Here is a 24,966-nt window from a genome sequence, read left to right as displayed (position 1 = left end):
GATTACTGGCTATTTGCCCCCCTCCACCAGAATGCCCTGCAACTGCTCTGAGACATGGAGCATCCCAAAACCAGGCAGACTGCACACCATGCTGGAGTCTTGTTTTCAGCCACAAAAGTGCCCATCTATTCCCTTACGATAGAATCCCACTGCAACTATAGTATCTCTATACCTCTTTCTCCCTCCCCCTGCAGCAGAGTCAACAAAATGCCATGTATTTGGCTGCCCTTGAATCGCTTTCTCTCATCTCTGTTTTAAAGTATGCCTCCTTACTTTTCATCCATGAACCTTAGTTTTAGCTCCGCTCCCCCCAAAAGTAACCCACGTTAAATTCCCACCAGGAGCCCTCATAAAAATTCCTGATTAAACATGCGTCACTTGTGCAGTAGCGTCGATCCTCCAGCAGGTGGTGACATTATGTCATTTGTTTTAAGCCGACGAGAGCAACAGGGAGATAATGCATCCAACCTGCACCCACATTTCTCCAACTAAGCGCAGAAATGAATACACAGACAGAAACGCACGATGACAGATACACGTAGAAACACACGCATACACAGATGAACGCACACAGGCAGAAATACAGATAGAAACATAAAGACACACACATACAAACGCACAGATATAATATGCACAGAGGTGCGCGCACCCACAGACTGGCACACATATTCAGCTGAGCACGTACCTAAGGGAGACTCGATCAGATTGGGATGTCTGTACAGCACAGTTGGGTTGGACTGAAGGCCCTGTTTCAGTGCTGTATGATTTTACGAGTTCGCATTTAGAAAGGCAAATTAAATATTGGCATTCATTTTGAGATCACCAGAATGCAAGAGCAAGGGGATGCATGATTGAGGCTGTATAAGGCTCTAGTCGGACAGCATTTGGAATGTTGTGAGCATCTTTTAGCCCGATCTCTAAGGAAGGGTGTGCTGGCCCTGGAAGGGGTTCAGAGGAAGTTTCCAAGTATCACCCGAGGATGAATAGCATGTCATAAGAGAGGTGGTTGAAGTCTCTGGATTGTACTCGATAGAGTTTAGAAGGATGGGGAATCTGACTGAAACTTCCAGAGTACCGAGAAGACTGAATAGCGTGACCCTTTTAGAACTGAAATGAGGAGGAATTTCTTCAGCCAGAGGGTGGAGAATCTGTGGAACTCATCGCTGCAGAAGTAGTGGAGACCAACTCATTGAGTGTATTTTAGACAGAAATAGATAGCTTCTTGGTTAATAAGGGAATCGAGGGTTACAGTGAGAAGGCAGAAGAATGGGTTTGAGTAACATGATCAAATGGCAGGACAGATTCGATGATGGGCCAAATGGCCTGATTCTGTTCCTCATATCCTACACCCTTCCAGTTTCCACACTAGCCATGACTCCATTTCTGCTCCAAACTTCAGATTCCACGTCCTTACAGACACTAGTATAAAGAATCTATTACATTCTTTAGCAGAAGGAGATGAATGAACTGTGTGTGTGTGTGTGTGTGTGATTGTGTGTGAGTGTGTGTGTGTGTGATTGTGTGTGTGTGAGTGTGATTGTGTGTGTGTGTGAGTGTGATTGTGTGTGTGTGTGTGTGATTGTGTGTGAGTGTGTGTGTGAGTGTGTGTGTGTGTGAGTGTGTGTGTGTGTGATTGTGTGTGTGTGTGTGTGTGTGTGAGTGTGTGTGTGTGTGTGTGTGTGTGAGTGTGTGTGTGAGTGTGTGTGTGAGTGAGTGTGTGTGTGTGTGTGTGTGAGAGGCAGAGTGGAGTGATTTCTGACAGATCCTAACAGAGTGATTCACTGTAACGAGCTGTCAATGTCGCTCTTCCTGTTGTTCATAACAGAAAGAAATAAACATTTTATATATTTCAAAATATTCTTCATTCATTCAAAATCTGTCTGTATGCATTATCAGAAAAGCAATTCAGTTCTATACAGTTGCACATTAAGTAACAAAAACGAAAAAAAATCTTTGAATCTATCAAAAAAAAATCCAACACTTGTCTTACTCGTACAATACTAATCTTTACTCATTCTTAAGTCATGAGTAGGCTCCAATAACAGAACAGACCCCCATTTACCTTCAGCAGAAAGAGCTCAGACAGTGGTCTTTCTCCAGTTCACCTCGGCGGCAGCTGCCTCAAGCTTCAGTGCATCCCTTACCATGTTAAGGATGTGTCGGTCTGCAATACTCAGTCGGGGGCAATTCCTTGTTCTGGAAGACCAACAAGTTTGGGGCAGAACAAAGAGCGTCGTTCGCTGACCTGACGGACCTGTGTCATGGATCAGCTCAGGGCGAATCTTGGCACAAACCATTGCAACTTCCTCCAGACTTGCTTTGCAAAGGCACATTCCAAAAGGAGATGTATAACAGTAAATACCCTCTACAAAGGCAGCGTGCGGTGGTGCAGACTGACCGGGTGTGCAATGTGGATCTGACAGTTAGTGTCCTTCTCACCACCAGACGACTTGTGATGTTTTGGTGATTGTTAGAAAGTTCTGGTGATGAGGCATTTTGTCAAATTACTTGAAAGTCTGCTCAGGGAGCCACCCGACAGGATCCACCTTTGACTCAGGGTCTCCAGGATGCTATGTGCTGACCACTTCCTGATAGACTGGTGGTCAAAGGTGTTTCGATTTGCAAGTTTATTGATGGCAGGGTAGGTGACAACACGGGATGCTCCGACGACTTGGAGAATTCTATAGAAGCGAGGGCAGGCCCATCGATCACAACACTGTTGGCAGGTAAAACCTCGGTGCACAGTGACACTTGGTGTTTATGTAGCGAGCATCCACGCACAACTTGATGCAGCCACACACAAATGTGGATGTCAGGATGAGGGCAACGCTGGCTAAGTTTTATCCCTTCCTTATCCAGCGTTTTGTACATGTGATCCCTCCAGACCCGGACTACGTTAGGCTTCCAGATGAAGTGGAAAATAGCTCTGGCGACTGAAACAGCACAGGTTCAGGGAATGGGCCAGACCTGCACCATGTCCAACAACAGAGAGAATACCTCACCCCTGATGACCAGGTTTTTACCCACAATGGAGAGGGAGCGGTGCTCCCAAAAGCTCCATTTCTGCTTCCTTTTGGTGATGCGCTCCTCTCAACATTTTGCGCATGCTCTGAACAATATCCCGTGCACCTTCTGGTTATCTGTCCTGACGGTGAAGGGGATGAATGATCAGTCGGCCCAGTTCCCAAAGAACATAGCCTCCACTCTTGCCTTGATTTACCTTGGCTCCCGAGGAGAATTGAAGCAAAACGTCATCCAAGGGAGGCTTTGACTTGCTGGACTCCGCTGCATGGAATAGTCACCCCTCTCATGCTAACATTCTTCCTGACGGACACAGCAAAGACTCTACACGACACACAAACAAGTCAGGAGAGCGGGGATAGCCCAGCCTGACACCCGACTTGGATCAGGAAACTTTCTAATTCCCACCCATCGATTGAGACTGTGCTAATGATGTTGGCGTAGAGCAGTTAGATCGAGCTGTAGGTTCCTTCCCCAAAACTGTTTTTGGAGAGCATATCTCGCACGTAGGTGTGTGATATCCATCCCATCGTAGGCCTTCTCCTGGTCCGGGCTGATGAGGCAGATATCCACCCCCATATCTTGCATTTAAGCGATTGCATCCCTGAGGAGCATGAGGGACTTCTAAGTTGTCATGCTCGGTACAGCACAGGGTTGGTCGGGGTGGATCACGTTGACCCAATTGGCGATGACGTCAACAGAATCAACAGATACCAATTTCTAATGTGTTCCCGCTCCCCCTCCTCTGGTAGATCAATGTGATTCTGCCTTTCATCATGGATTTGCACATGGTAGCTACCAGAAACAAAATGGCACAGACCGCCAGCATGTCCTGGCCAAGCTCGATTGTACTGCGACTGTCAGGTAGCCTTGTTTCCCTTCGAACACAAAGCCTGAGTGTGGGCGGAATACATACCCACTGGCGTCCACGTTGAGGGTCACCTTTACCTGCAGATGGCTGGGTCCAAATCCCAAAGGGGTCCATTCCGTCGGTGCTGCCACCTTGAAGCTGCAGGTGCGTTTCCCAGGAAGATCAGGCCATCTGCTTCTGGGAGGTGAGGGTTTGTGCAAATGGATTGTCACATTCTGGCTCTTCTGTGCAAGGAGAATGAACAATAATGCTGCGGACAGGAAGCAGAGTGGAGCCTCACCTATCTTTGACCCCAGAATAACATCAGGAGTTCTCCACATTGCTTCACGCTCCTGAAGGTCATGTTGATGCAGCCACCACTGGGGGAGTTCTGCTAGACAGAACATACCTGTTGTTTGGAATCCACAGCAATGCAGGAGGATTCTCTTCATGAAGAAGACTCTGTGTAATCAGCGATCCATCCTCCACCCTCTTCGCAGTCACACTGACTGAACTGTGGACCCCTGAGCAGAGGTCATATCTGTGGTTTGGTTTGATTCAGAAGGCAGCAGAAAGAACCCTCCATTAATGCCTCATCGCCAGAACTTTCCAACGAGCACCAAGACATGGCTTGGCTGGTGGTGAGAAGGGCTCTGCCGGTGAGATCCTTTATGCACGCCCGGACTCTCAGCAGCACCGCACGCTGCCCTCGAAGCGGCTGCAGGGGTGGGGGGCGGGACGAGACTGTCACACACCTCCTTCTGGAATGTGCCTATGCAGAGGAATTCTGGAGGGGAATGCAGTGGTGTTTGTCGAGGTTCGGCCCACGCAGTCATCTGGGCCCTGCTGATGCCTCAGCTAAATATATGGACATATGATTGATAAACGTACAGACCTGTATATACAAATGATAAATTCTGATCTCCTCATATAACTGTTTACGTATCTATGGCATGACCAACTGTACAGACCACCAAAATTAGTTTATGAATAAAGTATATTTTTGAAATAAAAAAATATAATGATTAGCTCCATCTTACTGGTTCTGCTGACAATCCAACGACGAGAAGGCGTCTCACATCGGATCAGTTTGAACAACCACACGGTTTCAAAGTACACATCGACAATTTCAATGCATTTCTGTCATTGCACTGAGAGTAATCGCTATGTGGAAGAAAGCATTGGTTGCAATGCAGGAGGAAGGCATTCTGACATCGTTGGACGGTGCGAATAAATTTGAAATGCACAGTCTCACCTGTTCACAGCGTTTTCCCGGGAAGGACGACAGACCTGTTCTCATTGAGCACAATCCTGTGAAGCGTAATGAGTGAACGTCGCAATTACATGTACAGGCCACTAGAAGGCAGTGCGAATCTGTGATCAATATTAAAAATGAGGGCTGGAGGAGGAGTGACCTTCCAGACATTGTGAGCAACGGGCAATGTGAGAGGCTTATGACAGAAACATAAACCAAGGCTCAGCTTCTTCTGCAACTTTAACAGGAAGGCAGTTCAGAGTTAGACATAAAGCATGCATTATTCCAGTTGTGTACGCTTATAAAAATAACATTTGTATCTGATTCCTCACCAGAGCTCCGTGGAAAATTGCGTTCACCACTGTCCTTGCAATTTGATAATGTTCTAAATTTGCAAAATCCTCCTGATGTTTTCCACTCTGATGGCCACGGAGGTGACTGGAAAAGGCGAAGTGAAGTAACTCTCCCCGTTGGATAGTTGTTAGAGAAATGGGAATTGTGTCCATGAATTGCTCTTTCGCCAGTACAGCAACCAACGTGCGTTGGTATAGACAGCTCCCGAATCAGCCACCCCAGCTTCTGGTGATGGCTAAAAGAGATGATGATCAGCCCTAAGAGGATCACCGCTTCAATCAGTGGAGATTACAAAATCAGTACCCTGACTGTCAAAGACACCAGACTTAATGACACCGCCACCTACCTCTGTGCAATGAAGGCACAGTGTCGCAAACAGGTGGACGGCGTGTACGAAAACCTGCATGGAGTGGGAGTTCCAATACGTTGATTTTGCAGTATCTGTGTTACTAATTCTGTGCCCCAAAAGCCGAGATATGAGAAATGAGAACAAAATTCACCAGAAAGCATGGAACAGCTTAAGTTAAAGATGGTCAGCGGTGAAGACAATTACACATGCAGATGGTGATGAAGGAAGTGTATACTTGCACATCAGAAAAATGATAGAGAAAAAAGGAAAGTATAGAGATACTTCAACAATGCTTGCAGTGGGCAGTATGTTGGGAACCTGTTGAAGAAGAACTGGAAGTAAGCGAAAAATAACAAGCATGATGTGCAGAGTTTAAAGGTCAGCTTATACACAATAAAAGGAAACATGAAGAAAATATGATAGATTTTCTTTGAAAATAATGTTACCATCACTGACTGCTCCACTGTCAACGTCCTGGGGGAATTTAATGACAAATAACTTAACAGGACTCACCACATAAACACAATGGGTACAAGAGCAGGTCAGAGGTTCGGATTACTGTGGAGAGTAACGTACTTCCTGATTCCCTAAAGAATGCCCACCATTTACAAGGCGCAAGTTAGGAGTGTGATGGAATTCTCTCTAACTGCCTGAATGAGTGCACCCCCAACAATACTCAAGAATCTTGACACTATCCAAGACAAAGCAGCCTGTTAGATTATCACAGCATCCATAGGCATCCACCCCTTCCACTCCCGACTCTGAGTGTGCACTACCTGTAAGTGTCAGTGCAGAGGTTTACCAACGATCATTAGACAGTACCTTCCAAACCCACGAACACGTAGAGGGCCAGGAGATATGTAGGAACACCACCACATTCAAAGTCCCGTCGAAGCCACTCACCATTTAACTTGGAAATATATCAGCGTTCCTTCACTGTCGTTTGGTGAAAATCCTGGAAATCCCTCCCAAATGGCATTATGTGTCCACACACAGCACATGGACTGCAGCGGTTCAAGAAGGCAGCTCGCTACAAAATCCTCAACACGGACAAGGAATGGGCAATAAATACTGGCAAGCCAGCGACAACCTCATCTCACGAATAAAAAAAAATGTTTTAGCACTCTAATCATAGAATGCCTGTAGTATGGCAGCAGATTATTGGAACCGTCGAGTCTCTGAAGAAAAACACACCCAAACTATCCCTGCATCGCCTCTGGCTAATTCAGCTACACGTTTGGACTGTCGGAGGATTCCAGAACACCCGCAGGAAACTGACATAGACAGAGGGAAAATGTGCAGAGTGTCACCTGACGCTGAACTCGAACCTGGGTCTTTGGTGCCGTTTGGCAGCAGTCCGAACAACTGAGACACAATGACAAAATCTGTGGGATTCTTCCTGGAGATTCAGGACTTGGTATTGCGCCAACTCACAAATTGCTCATTTCCTGGTGTTGCAAAATTACAAGAGATCTCATCAGAGCACGCATTAGTCACACTGACTGGAGCGGGTGATAACCTGGTCTTCTTGTGAACTCTTTGAATTATCATCAGCACTTACCTTCCCATTTATGTTTGTGTCATCTGTAAACGTAGCAGGATTTGCATCTCATGTTGGCGTATATCTCTGCTCTTACACCATTCCCATTCAGATGATGGAGACTTTACCAATTTGCTTTTTTCCTTTTAAAACATTTGGCAATCCTGTATGTGAGTGGCTAGTAATGCTGCCATCTACCTCTAATTAGGTAAAAACTTCTTCTGCTGCCCCCACCTCCGAGGTTACTTTCACAATCAGGACTCCGGCCCACCTCCAACTCACTGCATCCACCTGGACACCCCACGCTGGCCTATTACCCGCCCTCGACCTCTTCATTTCCAACTGCCTCTGGGGCATTAACAGCCTCAATCTGTCTACCCCACTCCCCCACTCCAACCTCTCACCCTCACAACACGCAGCCCTCCAATCCCTCTGCTCCAATCCCAACCTCACCATCAAGCCAGCAGATTAAGGGGGTGCAGTGGTAGTCTGGCGCACTGACCTCTACACCAATGAAGCCAAACGCCAACTCGAGGACACCTCTTCCTGCCGCCCCTTTGACCATGACCCCACCCCCATCACCACACCATCATCTCCCAGACCATACAGAACCTCATCACCTCAGGAGATCTCTCACCTACAGCTTCCAACCTCATAGTCCGGGAACCCCGCACTGCCCGGTTCTACCTCCTTCCCAAGATCCACAAGCCTGACCCCCCTGGCTGACCCATTGTCTCAGCATGCTCCTGCCCCATTGAAGTCATCTCTACCTACCTCAACACTGTCCTATCCCCCCTAGTCTAGGAACACCCCACATACATTCGAGACACCACCCACACCCTCCACCTCCTCCAAGACTTCCGTTTCCCCGGCCCCAATGCCTCATCTTCACCATGGATATCCAATCCCTCTACACCTCCATCCGCCATGACCAGAGCCTCCAAGCCTTCCGTTTTTTTCCTCTCCCGACGTCCCCAACAGTCCCTTCCACTGACACTCTCATTTGTTTGGCCGAACTGGTCGTCACCCTTAACAATTTCTCCTTCGAATCCTCCCACTTCCTCCAGACCAAAGGGGTAGCCATGGGCACACGTATGGGCCCCAGCTATGCCTGTCTCTTTGTTGGCTACATAGAACAGTCCATCTTCCGTAATTACACCGGCACCACTCCCCACCTTTCCCTCCGCTACATTGATGACTGCATTGGCACCACCTCATGCTCCCACGAGGATGTTGAGAAAGTCATCAACTTCACCAACACATTCCACCCTGACCTTAAATTTACCTGGACCATCTCTGACACCTCCCTCCCCTTTCTGGACTTCCCAATCTCCATTAATGGCGACCGACTTGACACTGACATTTTTTACAAACCCACCGACTCCCACAGCTACCTGGATTACACCTCTTCCCACCTTACCTCTTGCAAAAATGCCATCCCGTATTCCCAATTCCTCCGCCTCCGCCGTATCTGCACCCAGGAGGACCAGTTCCACCACAGAACACACCAGATTGCCTCCTTCTTTAGAGACCGCAATTTCCCTTCCCACGTGGTTAAAGATGTCCTCCAACGCATCTCGTCCACATCCCGCACCTCCCGCACCTCCCATCTACCAACCTTCGAATAAACCAAATCATCAGACGACATTTCCATTACCTCCAAAAACTCCCCACCACCCGGGATATATTTCCCTCCCCACCCCTTTCTGCCTTCCACAAAGACTGTTCCCTTCATGACTACCTGGTCAAGTCCATATCCCCCACAACCCACCCTCCCATCCTGGCACCTTCCTCTGCCACCGCAGGAACTGCAAAACCTGCGCCCACACCTCCTCCCTCACCTCCATCCAAGGCCCTAAAGGAGCCTTCCACATTCATAAAGTTTTACCTGCACATCCACTAATATCATTTATTGCATTCGTTGCTCACGATGTGGTCTCCTCTACATTGGGGAGACTGGACGCCTCATAGCAGAGCACTTTAGGGAACATCTCCGGGACACCCGAATCAATCAACCACACCGCCCTGTGGCCCAACATTTCAACTCCCCCTCCCACTCTGCCAAGGACATGGAGGTCCTGGGCCTCCTTTACCGCCGCTCCCTCACCACCAGACGCCTGGAGGAAGAACGCCTCATCTTCCGCCTCGGAACACTTCAACCCCAGGGCATCAATGTGGACTTCAACAGTTTCCTCATTTCCCCTTCCCCCACCTCACCCTAGTTCCAAACTTCCAGCTCAGCACTGTCCCCATGACTTGTCCTACCTGCCTATCTTCTTTTCCACCTATCCACTCCACCCTCCTCCCTGAATTATCACCTTCATCCCCTCCCCCACTGACCGATTGTACTCCATGCTACTCTCTCCACACCCCCACCCTCCTCTAGCTTATCTCTCCACGCTTCAGACTCTCTGCCTTTATTCCTGATGAAGGGCTTTTGCCCGAAACGTCGATTTTGCTGCTCCTCGGATGCTGCCTGAACTGCTGTGCTCTTCCTGCACCACTAATCCAAAATCTACCTCTAATTGTCCAGAACAATGTAGCCATGAGCCATTTACTTGACAAACTGCAGTGCATCTGATATAGATATAGGAGTTACATTTACAATAAGGTAAAGTGAAGTTAAATAATTGCGATTATAATATATCTGCCCAGTAAATGCAGCAAAAGCAGCATTCGATTCTACTGCTTCATTCATCAAAAATTGCCTTGAGGAATAAAGCTTTGATTACAATGCCGGAGGAACATCGTCTGAAATCGTTGGATGCTGCAAATGAAATTGAAATGCAGATTCTCAGCTGCTCACAGTGTTCTACTGGGAAGGAGGACATATCTGCTTTCATTGAGCAGTATCGCGTGAAGTGTAATTGGATGTCGCAATTATTTGTACTTGCAACTAGATGGCAGTGTGAATCTGGGATAAATATTGACGACATCGGCTGAAGGAGGAGTGACCTTCCAGACCGTGAGCACCTTTCAGTGTCAGAGGCTTGTTACAGAAACAAACACCAAGACTAAGCGTCTTCTGCAACTCCAACAGCAAGGCTGGTCTGCGCTAGACGTCAAGTGTGCATTGTTCTCGATACTTACTTGTGCAAATGTAACAATTGCCTCCAGTTCCTCAACAGAACCCCGTGGACAATTGTGTCTGCCACTGCTCTTGCAATCTGATAATGTTCCGAATTTGCAGAGTCCTTCTGATGTTTTCCACTCTGACTTCCACGGATGTGACTGGAGAAGGTGATGTAATGCAACTTCCTCCGTGGATGGTTGTAAGTGAAGTGGGAATTGTGTCGATTAATTGCTCCATTGCCGCCTCGTCGAACGCAATACACTGGTACAGACAGGTCCCGAATCAGCCACCCCAGCGTCTGGTGATGGCCAAAAGGGAAAATGATCAGCTCGAGAGGATCATTGCTTCGATCAGTGGAGATTACAAACTCAGCACCTTGACTGTGAAATACGCCAGACTGAATGACACAGCAATCTACCTCTGTGCAATGAAGACACAGTGTGACACACTGATGGAGAGCGTGTACTAAAACCAGCACAGAGTGGGAGTTCCGGTATGGTGAGTTTGAAGTATCGGTGTTACTAATTCTGGGCGCCAAAATCTGAGACAATGGAAATAACAGCAAAATACACCAGAAAGTATGGAACAGGTTAATTTAAAGATGGTCAGAAGTGAAGGCAATTGGAGATGCGGATGGGGGTGAAGGAAGTATATGTTGGCAAACATGAAAGAGTGATGGAGAAATGGAAAAGTGGAGAGATACTTTAATAATACTTGCAGAGGACAGAACGATGAGAAACGATTGAAGAAGAAATGGAAGAAAGAGAAAAATAACAAGGATGATGTGAAACATCAGGTCAAATCACAGTAGAAGGAGACATGAAGGAAAAATAGTGGAATTTCCTTTAATGCAATATAACTTCACCGAATCTCCCACTGTCTACCTCGTGTGGGTTTCAAAGAATAAGAACTCAACTGGACACAACGCAGAAACGTAGTAACAACAAGAGCAGAGACTAGGATGAATGCAGCGAGTAACATATACTTCCTGCCTCCTGAAAGCCTGTCCACCGTCGACAAGGCACAAGTCAGTAGTGTGATGGAATACTCCCCACTTGTCTGGATGAGTGCAGCTGCAAATAATCTGGAGATTCTTGACACCATCCAGGACAAAGCAGCCCGTTTGATTGGCACAACATTCACAAGCATCTACCGCCATTTAGCTAAGATCCTCAGATAGCACCTTCCAAACTTGCAACCACTTCCACCTGCAAGGACAAGGATCAGCAGACATATGGGAACACCGCCACCTTAAAGATTCCGTCTCAGCCACTCACCATTGTTCTGGACTAGGCCAGTCCGCTCAAAACATTCTTAAGCAGGCAGCCCAGACCCAAAACTTGACAATGTGCTTCGATAAGCGATCAGTGAAATTTACACGCAGTAAGTTAGCGAGGTTGACTACCAGGTTTTAAAACAGGCAAAACTGTCTTCACAAAATTACGGAATGAATCACAAAGAAGAGAATATGGATGACCCACCGTAGTCGGTCTATCCAAACTAAATTAATTATGCTTTTCCGAATATACACAACAGTCCCAACAGACAACCCCCTTCAACAGAGAGTAAAATGAAACAGAGGTTTTCAGATCGAAGTTAAAAGGGCGAAGGAAAGAGAGATTAGCAGCCTGTTTCCAAACAGTCCACTACTGCTAACCTGACTAACACCAAGAATTCAGCTTCCTGGACTGACCATTACCCTTTCATAATACAGGCCACTTCTAAAACAATAAAGCTTTGGCCTAAAGTCTTATTTGTTTACGTATAAACAAAAAGGCCACCTCCCGCCCTCCACACCACAAAATCCTTTTCATCTCTGTACCAATTAAGTCGATTCGGAGCCCAGACTGTTTTACAGAAACTCTGGAAAAAAAAAGCCAAGGACACAGGTTGAGAACAGGAACAGCTTGTAGAAAAATGACCACCTTCGTGACACCATCCTGACTTGAAAATATATGGCCATTCCTTCAATGGGTCTGTGTAAAAATCTTGGATTTCCATCTGTGGCATTGTGGGTCAACCCACGGCAGGTTGACTGCAGTGGTTCAAGTAGGCACCACTTTCTCAAGGGCAACTAGGAATGGGCAATAAATGCTGGCTAGCCAGGGATGGCCACGTCTCACAAATGGATAAATAAGTAAAAATATCATTAGTTATACAATCTAAGCATAGTCCACACAGTATGGCAGCGGGGCATTTGGCCCACCCAATCTCAGTTGGTCATCACACCAGATCGACCCTCACCCAACATCTCGTGTTGCTAATATTCCTGTCTGATCCATGATTGGACTGTGGGAGAATTCCGGAGCAAATATAGGAAACTCATGCAGACAGAGGGAAAACTTGTAAATTTCACGCAGACTGTCACCTGAGGCTGAAATCGAACCTGGCTCTTTGGTGTTTGGAGACAGGAGTGCTAACCACTGAGCCAGCACAGCGACAGCACGCGAATGCTTCCTTTAATTCATGATTTGGTATTGCCGCACTCAGAAAGTGTTCATTTCTTGGCGCTGTAAATTTCCTTGAGATCTCGCCAGAGTACGATATAGTCACACTCACTGGGACCGTCTCTAACGTGGTCTTCTTGTGAGCTGTTTGAATCATCAAGGCCACTTGCCTTCTCGTTTACTTTTGTGTCATCTATGGTACATTCACTTCAATCAGGATTTGGTTGGTCTGCTGACATGTATCTCTGCTCTTCCACCATTCCCAGTAAAATGAAGGAGGCTTTACAACAAAACGTTTCCTTTTTCTTTAGAATATTTAGTTGCCTTGTATGGGCGCTGCTGGCAATGCTCGACATCTGACACACTGCAGGGCATCTGATATAAACACAGCAGTTACGTGTACAATGAGACACGGTAAAGTTAACTAATTCCGGTCACAATGGATCGTTTCAGTCAGTGCAGGAGCAAAAACATTTGATTTCACTGTTTCACTCATTGGAAATTTCGTTGCGGAATAAAGACTTGGTTACGAAGCAGTCTGAAATCGGTGGACGTTGCTCATGAATTTGAAATGCAGGGTCTCGCCTGTTCACAGTATTATACGGAGAAGGAGGCCACGTCTGTTGTTTTGAGCGGTATCCAGTGAACTGCAACTGGTGTGAGAGTTTGAAGATTGCAATTACTTATCAACACCACTAGATGTCAGTGCGAATCCATGATAAATATCGAAGATGAGGGCTGGAGCAGGAGTGAACTTCCAGACAATGTGAACCACTGTCAGTGTGAGAGGCTTGATACAGAAGCACACACCAAAATTCAGATTCTTCAGCAACTCCACCAGGTTAAACGTGAGTTCGTCGTCAACCGTGCACTTTTCTAGTTATTTACTTGTATAAGTATAATAATTAATTGCAGTTCCTCAACAAAACTACATGGACAATTGCTTTCACCAATGTTCTTGCAATCAGATGATGTTCCGAATTTGCAGTGTCCTCCTGCTGATTTCCACTCTGATCTCCGAGGAGGTGACTGGAGAAGGCGAATTGAAGCAACTTCCTCCCTGGATGGTTGTGACTGAACTGGGAATTGTGTCAATGAATTGCTCTTTTGGCACTACATTTAACACAGTGCGTTGGTACAGACAGCTCCCGAATCAGCCACCCCAGCATCTGATGATGGCGAAAAGGGAAGCTAACCCATCCGAGAGGATCACCGCTTCGATCAGTGCAGACGACAAAGTCAGTGTCCTGACTGTGAAAGACGCCAGACTTAATGACACCGCCACTTACCTCTGTGCAGAGAGGGCACAGTGTCACAACAAGTGGTTGAGACTGTACTAAAACTTGCATAGCTTCGGGAATTGCGTTATGCTGAGTTTGAAGGGTCAGTGTTTCTCCACAATCAGAGATAAGGGAAATGAGAGCAAATTACACTAGAAAGTATGGAACATCAAAATGTAAAGATAGTCAGACGTGATGACAATTGAATATGCGGATGGAGTTGAAGAAAGGCTATATGCAGAAATCAGAAACATTAATGGTGAAACGGGAAAGCGGATGGGTACAGTAATAATATTTGCAGAGGGCAGCATGGTGAGTAACTGTTGATGACGAAATGAAAGAAAGTGAAAAATAAAGAGCATGATGCACAGAGGTTAAAGATCACGGTAAAGCACAATTGAAGCAAATTTGAAGGACCTATGTTGTTAGCATCATTTAATTAACCACTGTCAACATCCTGGAGGTTTTACTGACCAAATACTCATCTGGACCCATCAAATATAAACAGTAGCGACAAGAGCAGGTCAGAGACTTAAACATTGCCGCCAGTAACATACTTCCTAACTCCCCAAAGCCTGCCACCATCTGCATGGCAGAAGTCAGGGGTGTGAGAGAACACTCCGTAATGCCCAGATGAGAGCAGTCTGAACAACACCCAAGGAGACTGACATCATCCAGGACAAAGCAGCCCGTTTGATTGGCACGACATCCATTAACATCCACTCCCTCTACCACCACGGCTCAGTCTGTACTACCTACAAGATGCAATGCAGAAGTATACCAAAGATAATCATACACAACCTTCCAATCCCACGACCACTTCCATCTCTTAGGACAATAGCCGGGAGATACTTGGGAATGCCACCACCTTCGAATTCCCTTTCAAGCCAGTCACCACCCTGATTTGGAAATATACTGACGTTCCTTCACTGTCACTTGGTCAAACTCCGATAATTCCCTCCCTAATGGCAATATAGGTCAACCGAGAACAGGTGAATTGCAGCAGTTCAAAAAGTCAGCTCAACTCCACCTTCACAAGGGCAACTAGGGACAGGTAATACGTACTGGCTAGCCAGTGGTGCCGACATCCTACAAATAAATTCATTTTTAAAATGTCAATAATTACACAAACTGAAAATAGAAATTCTGCAGTGTGGGTGCATGCCATTTGGCCCATCGAATTCACACCGAGCCTCTGAAGAGCATTATACCCTAACCCAACTTACCCCTGCATCTCCTATGTCTAATTTACCTAACCTCCCCGTCTTTTGACTGAGGTACGAAAACAGAACAACCTCATGAAACCCATGCAGACGTAGGGAGATTGTGCAAATTCCATTCTGAGTGTGAAATCAAAACTTGGTCTTTGGTGCTATGAAGCAGCAGTGGTTAAGACTAAGCCACCGTGCCATCATCTCGAGAACGGTTGATGAAAATTCATGACTTGCTTTTTCCCCATTCATTAATTGGATTTTTTTCTCTTTGCTACAAATTTCCTGGAGATCTCGCCAGAGTATGTCACAGTCACACTCATTAAACAGTCTGTAACTTGGTTTTCTTATAGACTCTTTGAATCATCATCACCAATTGCTACGCCATTTATTTTTGTGCCATTTGTAACCCTGGTCATCATACATCGACTTCAGTCAGGATACAGAATTTGGGTTGGTATGTACCTCTGCTGTTTCACCATTCCCATTCAAATGAGGGAAGCTTTAACGGAATGCCTTTTGTTTTCTTTGACAAATCCGTCAGCCTTGTATTGTCTGAGACAATGTGGTAGTGAGCCGTGTATTTGATCTGATATCCACACAAGAGTCATGTTCACGATGACACAAAGTAAAGTTAATGCAAGTCAGTTACACGGATCATACCATTAAATGCATCAGAAGCAACATTCGATTCTACTGTTACATTCTTTGGAAAGGTATTTATTTATCTATTTATTTCCTCATTATTGTATAAGAATCTGTCAGACTCACTGGTCCAATGCATCAGCTGAAGGGGCTGTCGAAGACCGAGAGCAGCTTTGTTAACTGTGGTACCACAGTTCTGATACTCGAACAGCATGAACTAATTCCCTTCTCTGCAGAAGTAATAATCGTTCTGGAAAACGTTTGGTTTTATCTTTGTCCAAACCGTTGTTTGCAGATGAGCAAACTTTGAAGAAGTATGCACCTGAAGCCCTCGGTCATTCCATTCTACAACACTGCTCAAGGCCCCACCATGAATGAAAAAAGTCAGATGTATTTTTCTTGCGAGACCATTCACCTGCTCTCAGTGTGGGAAGGAATTCACTCGATTGTCCAGCCTGCAGAGACACCAGCGAGTTCACAAGTGATCGCAGCAGTGCATTATGCTGTTCTTGCTGTGGCTCATCACATCCAGGAATGAACCACATTCATTCTGACAGTTGGTGAAGTGGGAGGTTCAGAGCTTCCCTTTCTGCGGTACTGGCTGCTCACACCACTTCGTCTCCAGTGAAGTGATGTGTCGAATTTCAACTGGATCACTGAATGGAGTGAAGGTTTGGAAAGTGAAAGGTATTCAGTTTGCGTTTCATTTTCTCCAGTAGTTGGCACGGAGACGGTCAGATTGTTTTGTTATATTCATGTGAGCGCTTCTCACAGCAAGTGCGCAACGAATTGTGAAGTCTGCAGCTCGTTTGGTGACGCTGAGGAGCGAAGAAGCTGGAAAGTTTGCTGTGCCCGGAGCTGAACGAGGAAATCTCCAGTGACCCTCTCAGTGAAGGGCAAAGAGACTTGCGATGGTAGAAAGCTGCCATTCCTCGGAAAAGTGAACGAGGAGGAGGAGGGCCGTTTGAACATTTCGGAGTACACGCCACCATGTGATAAATCGTGACAGATCTGATTGTAATTTCCACTCCACGGTCCTGTCTTAAAAGCGAGTGCAGAAGATGGAGCTGAGTCAGGAGAACTGATATGTTTTCACTGTTATAGGGTGGGACATTTAAAGTCAAATTGCTGGAGATCTAAAAGGAACAGGACTTTAAAAGAAAAATGAGGGGCAATCTTTTCACACAGTGGGTGGATTGCATTTGGAATGAACGTCCTGAGGGTGTGGTGGATGTAAGTGCAGTTGCAATGATGAAAAGAGACTTAGATAAGTACATGAATAGGACAGGTTTGGAGGGATGTGGACCAGGGGCTGGCACGGGGGGCTAGTTTGGGGTTATGTTTGCCATGGACTGGTTGGACCAAAGCAGCTGTTTCCGTGCTGTATGATTCGATAAAGTAAAAAAAAAACGAGAACTGAAATCGCTGGAAAAGCTCAGCAGGTCTGGCAGCAACTGTGGAGAGAAATCAATTAACATTTCGGGTCAAGTGACCGTTCCTCAGAAACTGCTGAGGTTTTCCAGCGATTTCTGCGTTTGTTTTCTGACTAATAGTATCCAAGTTTCTTTTGGTTTGTTTATCCTATAAGTAGATCAGTGTTGGTAAAATTGGCTAGTGTTTCTCCAGGGAATGTTGGACCAAAGAGGGAAAATCGTGAGAATGCAATACCTCCGAATGCATTTACCATGAGTAAAAATCGATTCTGATGAATTTACATTTCCGGGGAAGTCACTCCAGTTTATTCAAGGAAGACAAGAAAGATTTTTTTAAAAAATTCTGAATTGCTTGCTCAGCTACAATCTTATTTGTAATACCGTTGGCCCTTTCTCCAAAAAAGTTGATTATATTAACACAGATTATTTTTAGAAAGTGTCAAAGTTACTCGTCAGACTAGCTGGAATGTAGTGAACAGTTTTGGGCCCCTTTTCTAAGGAAAGATATACTGGCATTGGAGACAGTTTCCGAAGCACAGTACAGCAGGGGGACAGGCCCTTCGGCCCACCAAGCCTGTGGTACCACATTTTGCACTTCCATATTAAAACTGTCTTCACTCACAGGATCTGTATATCCCTCTACTCCTGTCCTATTCATGTATTCATCCAGGGGCTTCTTGAATGCTGTTACTGCCTCTGCTTCCATCACCTTCTCTGTCAGCGTATTCCAAGCACTCATCACCCTGTGAGTGAAAAGATGCTTCGCACATCTCTCTTCAATCTCCCCTCGCACCTTGAACATGTGTGCCCCTATTAATTGAGCCCTTCACCCTGGGAGAAGGCCACATACTTTCAACTCTATCCACGCCATTTACAATATCAAAACACCTATCAGTTCGCCCCTCAACCTCCTGTGTTCCGTTGAAAGCAAACCCAGTCTATCCAACCTTTCTTTGCAGCTAAAATTACCCCTTGCCAGGCAACATCATTGTAAACCTTTTCTGTACCCTCTCTCCTGCGTCCGCATCCTTCTCGTAGTGTAGTGACCAAAACTGTATCAATTTTTCAAGTGTGGCTGAAGTGATATTCTGTAATGATGCAGCCCACCTTTCTATCCTTATATTCATTGTCCCTTCCAATGAAGGCAAGACTGCCACAGGCCTTTTCTTTTGCTACATTGTCTACCTGCACTGCCACCTTCAGTGCTCTGTGGACCTACACACCCAGATCCCTCAACATATCAAGACTCCTACAGGTTCTGCCATTCACTTTATAATTTCCACCTGTACTTGACCTTTCAAAACTCATCGCCTCGCATCTGTCCAAATAAAACTCACTCTGCCTTTTTCCTTGCCATGCCTCCAGTTGATCTATATCCTGCAATATTCTCTGACAATAACAATCCCCAACAATATTTGTATGATCCTCAAACTTACTGATTAGAACAGCCACGTTTTCTTCCAAATCATTTATGAAGGTGCGATCAGCAGAGGTCAGAGCATTGATCCATGTGCAACCCCAGTAGCCACAAGTCTCCATTCCAAAAAGCATCCATCTGCAGCTACCCTCTGTAGCCTATGTCTGAGCCAGTTCTGTATCCATTTTGCCAGCTCACCTTAATGCAATGTGACTTGATCTTTTGTACCAGTCTGCCATGAAGACCTTGTGAAAGGTTTTATTTCAGTCCATGTAGACAACACAAACTGCATTTCTCTCATCAATCATCTTCATTACCTCCTCAAAAAAGTCAAACAAGTTAGTGAGGCACAACGTCCCCTGCACAACACCATGCTATCCAACACTAATAAATCCAATTGCTTCTGAATACGTAAAAATCATGTCCCTGAGGATGAGTTCCAATCATTTCCTTCCCACTGACGTGAGGCTTGCAGGCCTGTAATTTCCTGAATTATCCCTGCTACTACGTTTAAACAATGGAACAACATTGTCTATTCTGAAGTCCTCTGGGATCATACCTGTTTCGAAAGAGCAAACAAGGATGTCTGTCAATGCGCCAGCATGTTGTTCATTTGCCTCCCTGGATATTCTGGGGTAAATCCAATCAGGTCCTGAGGACCTATCTTCCTTAATGCTTTTTCAGGCACACAATACCTCTTGCTTTTAAATACCAATCTGGCTTAGAAACCCGACAGTGCCTTCCCTGAGATCAGCCGCATCAATTCCTTCTCTTTCGTGAATACAAACACAAAGTACTGGTTAAGGACCTCACCAACGTCTTCTGGCTCCACAAATAGATTTCCTCCTTTGTCCTTAAATATATGAACCCTTTCAATGGCTGTCTTCTTGTGTTTTAAATTCGAACAAAATGCTTTGGAATTCTCCTTAATCATGTTGACTGATGACTATTGATGTGCTGTTTTAAGCCCTTCTAATTCCTTGTTTAAGTTCTTTCTGACTTTCCTTATATAAATCAAGGCATTCTCAGTTCCCATCCTCCAACACCTTATGTATGCTTCCTTTTCCTTTTTGACCAAGGTCATAACATCCCTGATTATCCATGATTCATATAACTTTCCATACCTCTCCTTTGTTCTTGCAGGCGCACGACACTCCTGAACTCTTATCAACTAGCATTTGAAATACTCCCAGATGTTTGATGCATATTTACCATCAAAGAGCTGCCTCCAAGGAAAACCAGTAATGAAACTCCCCCATTCCTCTTACCTCCCCATCTATCACACTTGAAACACCTAAATCCTGGGACATTCAGATGTCGATACTGTCTCTCCTACAGCCAGGTCTTTGTAATTGCAGGAATGTCATAGTTTCAAGTACTAACCAAAGCTGTTCAGTTCATCTACATAGAACATAGAACAATACAGCGCAGAACAGGTTGTTAAGCCCTCTATAAGGGGCCCACCTGGTAAACTAATCTATTCCCATCACCCTACACTATCCCATCATCATCCATATACCTCTCCAAGGACTGTTTAAATGTCTCTCATGTAGCTGAGTTAACTATATTGGCAGGTGGGGCATTCCACACCCTTACCAGTCTCCGAGTGAACAACCTGCCTCTGACATCTGTCTTAAATCTATCACCCCTCAGTTTGCAGCTATACTGCCACGTACAAGTAGACGTCATCATCCTCAGAAAAAGACTTTTATTGTCAACCCTATCTAATCCTATGATCGTATTGTATGTCTCTCATAAATTCCCTCTTAGCCTTCTTCTCTCCAATGAGAACAGACCCAAGACCCTCAGCCTTTCCTCATAAGACCTTCACTCCAGACCAGACAATATCCTGGGTAAATCTCCTCTGCACATTTTCCAATGCTTCCACATCCTTCCTGAAATGGGGCGACCAGAACTGCACACAATACTCCAAGTGAGGCCGCACTAGCATTTTGTACAGTTGCCGCATGACATCGCGGCTCGGGAACTCAATCCCACTACCAATGAAACCAAACACAACGTATGCTTTCTTAACTGTACTATCAACTTGGGTTACAACTTTCCAAGATCTATGTAAATGGACTACAAGATTCCTCTGCATATCCACGCTCCCAAGAATCTTCCATTTGACCCAGTATTCTGCCTTCCTGCTATTCTTCCCATCACCTCACGTTTATCTGCATTGAACTCCATTTGCCACCTTTCAGCCAAATTCTGCTGTTAATCCAAGTCTCCCTGAAACCAGCGACATTCTTCCACACTGTTCACCACTCCACTGACTTTAGTATCATCTGCCAACTTACTGACTCATTCAACTGTAGCTGTGTCAAAGCCATTTATTAAAAAATGAAAAACAGCAACGATCCCAAACAGATCCTTGTAGCACACCACTAGTAACCGGACTCCAGCCTGATTGCTTTCCATTAATCACAACTCGTTGCCTTCGTTCTGGAAGCCAGTTTCTCATTCAAACTGCTAAATCACCTTCAATCCCATGCCTCCACATTTCAGCCAATAGTCTATATGCGGAAACGTACCAAAGGCTTTCCTTAAGTCCATGTACACCACGTCAACTGCCCTACCCTCATCCACATGCTTGGTCCACTTCTCAAAATACTCAATGGGGTTTGTGTGATACCATGATGAATTCATGTTGACTGTTTCCAATCAAATTGTTGCTTGCTAGATGATTATAAATCCTATCTCTTATAATCCTTTCCAAACGTTTTCCCAAAAACAGACATAAGGCTCACTGGTCTATAATTACCTGTGCCATGTCTACTGCCCTTGTTGAACAAGGATACAACATTTGCAACCCTCCAGTCCTCTGGCACTAAACCTGTAGACAATGACGACTCGAAGATCAAGACCAAAGGCACCACCATCTCCTCCAAGCTTCCCAGAGAATTATCGGAAAGATCCCATCAGGCCTTGGGGACTTATCTGCTTTCACACCTTCTGTAATTGATAACACCTCCTCCTTACTGACGTCCATCCTTCCAAGACTAATAACCCGTATCTCAGACTTCTCCACCACAATATTCTCCTGTTCCTGACTGAAAACAGATGTGAAATATTCATTTGGCACCTTTGTGATCTCCACATACAACATCCCACTTTCGTCTCTGACAGGCCTTATTCCTTCCCATTATATCTCTGACATTGAAGCATATAGATTTCAGACTACCTCCCCTGCTCTTTTCAGCAGGGTTACCTTGACTGCTCTTGTTGTTAGTCATTTTTGCCATGGTTTCCCCATCTCCCTTACTATGTCCATCTGCTGCTGTGCTCCTCTGGCGCTGATTCCCCTATCACATGAGTTTAAATCCTCCTCAACTCGTCTAACCAACTCCACCCCCAAGGAATCAGTCCCGGACCTGCCCAGATGCAACCAGTTCAGTTTGAACAGGTCCTACCTGCCACAGAATCGGTCCTAATGTCCTACGAATCTGATACACCCCCCTCACACCATCCTTTTAGCCAAGTGTTCATCGCATATATCCTGCTCTTCTATCGTGACTGGGTCATTTCACTGATAGCAATCCTGAGATAAGTACCTTCGAGGTACAGCATTTCCAGTTTTTTTCCTAGTTCTCTATACTCTGCTTTTGGGATCACATCCTTGCTTTTTCCTATGTCGTCCGTACCAAGGTGTACTGCGATTACTGGCTGTTTGCCCTCCTCCACCAGAATGCCCTGCAACTGCTCTGAGACATGGAGCATCCCAAAACCAGGCAGACAGCACACCATTCTGGACTCCTGTTTTCAGCCACAAAAGTGCCCATCTATTCCCTTACGATAGAATCCACTGCAACTATAGTATCTCTATACCTCTTTCTCCCTCCCCCTGCAGCAGAGTCAACAATATGCCATGTATTTGGCTGCCCTTGAATCGCTTTCTCTCATCTCTGTTTTAAATTATGCCTCCTTACTTTTCATCCATGAACCTTAGTTTTAGCTCCGCTCCCCCCAAAAGTAACCCACGTTAAATTCCCACCAGGAGCCCTCATAAAAATTCCTGATTAAACATGCGTCACTTGTGTAGTAGCGTCGATCCTCCAGCAGGTGGTGACATTATGTCATTTGTTTTAAGCCGACGAGAGCAACAGGGAGATAATGCATCCAACCTGCACCCACATTTCTCCAACTAAGCGCAGAAATGAATACACAGACAGAAACGCACGATGACAGATACACGTAGAAACACAAGCATACACAGACGAACGCACACAGGCAGAAACACAGACAGAAACATAAAACACACACATACAAGCACACAGATATAATATGCAGAGGTGCGCGCACCCACTGACTGGCACACATATGCAGCTGAGCACGTACCTACGGGAGACTCGATCAGATTGGGATGTCTGTACTGCACAGTTGGGTTGGACTGAAGGCCCTGTTTCAGTGCTGTATGATTGTACGAGTTCGCATTTAGAAAGGCAAATTAAATATTGGCATTCATTTTGAGATCACCAGAATGCAAGAGCAAGGGGATGCATGATTGAGGCTGTATAAGGCTCTAGTCGGACAGCATTTGGAATGTTGTGAGCATCTTTTAGCCCGATCTCTAAGGAAGGGTGTGCTGGCCCTGGACGGGGTTCAGAGGAAGTTTCCAAGTAGCATGTCATATGAGAGGTGGTTGAAGTCTCTGGATTGTACTCGATAGAGTTTAGAAGGATGGGGAATCTGATTGAAACTTCCAGAATACCGACAAGACTGAATAGCGTGACCCTTTTAGAACTGAAATGAGGAGGAATTTCTTCAGCCAGAGGGTGGAGAATCTGTGGAACTCATCGCTGCAGAAGTAGTGGAGACCAACTCATCGAGTGTATTTTAGACAGAAATAGATAGCTTCTTGGTTAATAAGGGAATCGAGGGTTACAGTGAGAAGGCAGAATAATGGGTTTGCGTAACGTGATCAAATGGCAGGACAGATTCGATGATGGGCCAAATGGCCTGATTCTGTTCCTCATATCCTACACCCTTCCAGTTTCCACACTAGCCATGACTCCATTTCTGCTCCAAACTTCAGATTCCACGTCCTTACAGACACCAGTATAAAGAATCCATTACATTCTTTAGCAGAAGGAGATGAATGAACTGTGTGTGTGTGTGTGTGTGTGAGTGTGTGTGTGTGTGTGTGAGTGTGTGTGTGTGTGTGTGAGTGAGTGTGTGTGTGTGTGTGATTGTGTGTGAGTGTGTGTGTGTGTGATTGTGTGTGTGTGTGTGTGTGTGATTGTGTGTGTGTGTGAGTGTGTGTGTGTGTGTGTGTGTGTGTGAGTGTGTGTGTGTGTGTGATTGTGTGTGTGTGTGAGTGTGTGTGTGTGTGTGTGATTGTGTGTGTGTGTGAGTGTGTGTGTGTGTGATTGTGTGTGTGTGTGAGTGTGTGTGTGAGTGTGTGTGAGTGTGTGTGTGTGTGTGAGTGTGTGTGTGTGTGTGAGTGTGTTTGTGTGTGTGTGTGTGAGTGTGTGTGAGTGTGTGTGTGTGTGTGTGTGTGTGTGTGTGTGTGTGTATGTGAGAGGCAGAGTGGAGTGATTTCTGACAGATCCTAACAGAGTGATTCACTGTAACGAGCTGTCAATGTCGCTCTTCCAGTTGTTCATAACAGAAAGAAATAAACATTTTTTATATTTCAAAATATTCTTCATTCATTCAAAATCTCTGTCTGTATGCATTATCACAAAAACAATTCAGTTCTATACAGTTGCACATCAAGTAACAAACATGAAAAAAAATCTTTGAATCTATCAATAAAACACTTGTCTTACTCGTACAATACTAACGTTTACTCATTCTTAGGTCATGAGTAGTCTCCAATAACAGAACAGACCCCCATTTACCTTCAGCAGAAAGAGCTCAGACAGTGGTCTTTCTCCAGTGCACCTCGGCGGCAGCTGCCTCAAGCTTCAGTGCATCCCTTACCATGTTAAGGATGTGTCAGTCTGCAATACTCAGTCGGGGGCAATTCCTTGTTCTGGAAGAACAACAAGTTTCCAGGCAGAACAAAGAGCGTTGTTCACAGACCTGATGGTCCTCCGTGTGTGTCCCTGTGTCATGGAGCAGCTCGGGGCGAATCTTGGCACAA

General features: G+C 45.5%; 1 pseudogene; it reads left to right on the top strand.

Moving 5' to 3' along the window:
• The window catches only part of LOC148144558 (uncharacterized), a 70,673-nt pseudogene that overhangs the window by 6,682 nt on the left and 39,025 nt on the right, over positions 1 to 24,966 (top strand).

The sequence above is a fragment of the Chiloscyllium plagiosum genome, unplaced genomic scaffold (genome assembly GCF_037043375.1).
Source record: "Chiloscyllium plagiosum isolate Xiang-an unplaced genomic scaffold, Cpla_swu_hap1 HiC_scaffold_27, whole genome shotgun sequence".
NCBI classification, from domain to species: Eukaryota; Metazoa; Chordata; class Chondrichthyes; order Orectolobiformes; family Hemiscylliidae; genus Chiloscyllium; species Chiloscyllium plagiosum.
This window is presented reverse-complemented; position numbering and strand designations above follow the sequence as displayed.